Below are 1,163 nucleotides of genomic sequence, written 5' to 3' on the forward strand. Positions count from 1 at the left end.
GGAGCTGAAGGAGCCACGAGGAGACCCCTGCCAGTGCTGAGATGCTTCCACTGCCACTGGATCCACAAGGCTTTCCACCCACTGCTCTGTGATCTTCCTGCATTCGGCGTCCTTGCATGTGTTGTGTGAGCCTGAAGAGGAATTTGTAGATTGGTACGGGACATATGGGTTCATATCGACTCCACAGCGCACAGCAACAATAACTAGGAATATGCTATTGTTAAACCAAGTTCAGACTTTATTCAGAGAACCTTCGTTTGACCCAATGCCCGGTCTTTGTGCCAGGCTGCCTCTCAGGACACCAGCTTACATCATGCATCAGCATGTCCTTGCAGGCGTCCACCCACCTCTCGGCTGGGGCAGTTTCTCAGATGTCCCTTGGTTTAGATAATCCTGACGGGGGCCAGGACTGTTTTTCTCATCATGAGACTGGAGTCATAGGGCTATCGGGTTAACTACCCCAGAGGTGAAGTGGCATTTTCATCACATCATGTCCAGGCCATGCTGCAACAGGAGTTATGACACCTGGCTGAGGAGGTGTGTGTCAGGTCTCTCCAGCCTTCGTCTCACAGCCCCACAGTTTTACGTCACAGGTAGAAAAGCGGCCCCTCCTCTCACTCACTTCCTGCACAGCCGTCAGCTCCGGTTCACAAACAGGTCTCTCAGCCTTCAGCCGCCCACGGCCTCACTCACTGCCCTCCCAGGGCTCTATAGCCCCAGGTGGAGTTGGGCCCTGTGGGGTCTCAGGGCCGGGCTAGAAAGAGGAGCTGCTGGGTACCTTCAAACTCTTCTCCAGCTCCGTTGCCACCCGGGGGGCTGCGGCCCGGATGGCACCCTGGATGCTGTGTAGGTCCCACTGGGTCCTCAGCAGAGCATCGTCCAGCGTGAAGAAGCCGTCTCTCGTGCGCCGCACTTGGGAACAGGCTGCGGTGGTCTTCAGCTCCAGGCCGATCTCATGCACCAACTTCCGGAGCTGCTGCTGCGTCTCATGCATGCACTGAACCTCTGCCGGGACACAAGGACAGACACCCTGACGGCCATCTGAAAAATGGGGCGGCTGTGCAGAATCAAAGAGATGATTCACAGAAGGGGCGGAGCATTGGCCATGCTCAAGAAAAGGCCTTCTTGTTACCGTGACCAGCAGCAAAGGGTTGGGGGGCAGA

The sequence above is a fragment of the Echinops telfairi genome, unplaced genomic scaffold, assembly GCF_000313985.2.
Source record: "Echinops telfairi isolate 266 unplaced genomic scaffold, ASM31398v2 ScPeMD7_22;HRSCAF=79, whole genome shotgun sequence".
NCBI classification, from domain to species: domain Eukaryota; kingdom Metazoa; phylum Chordata; class Mammalia; order Afrosoricida; family Tenrecidae; genus Echinops; species Echinops telfairi.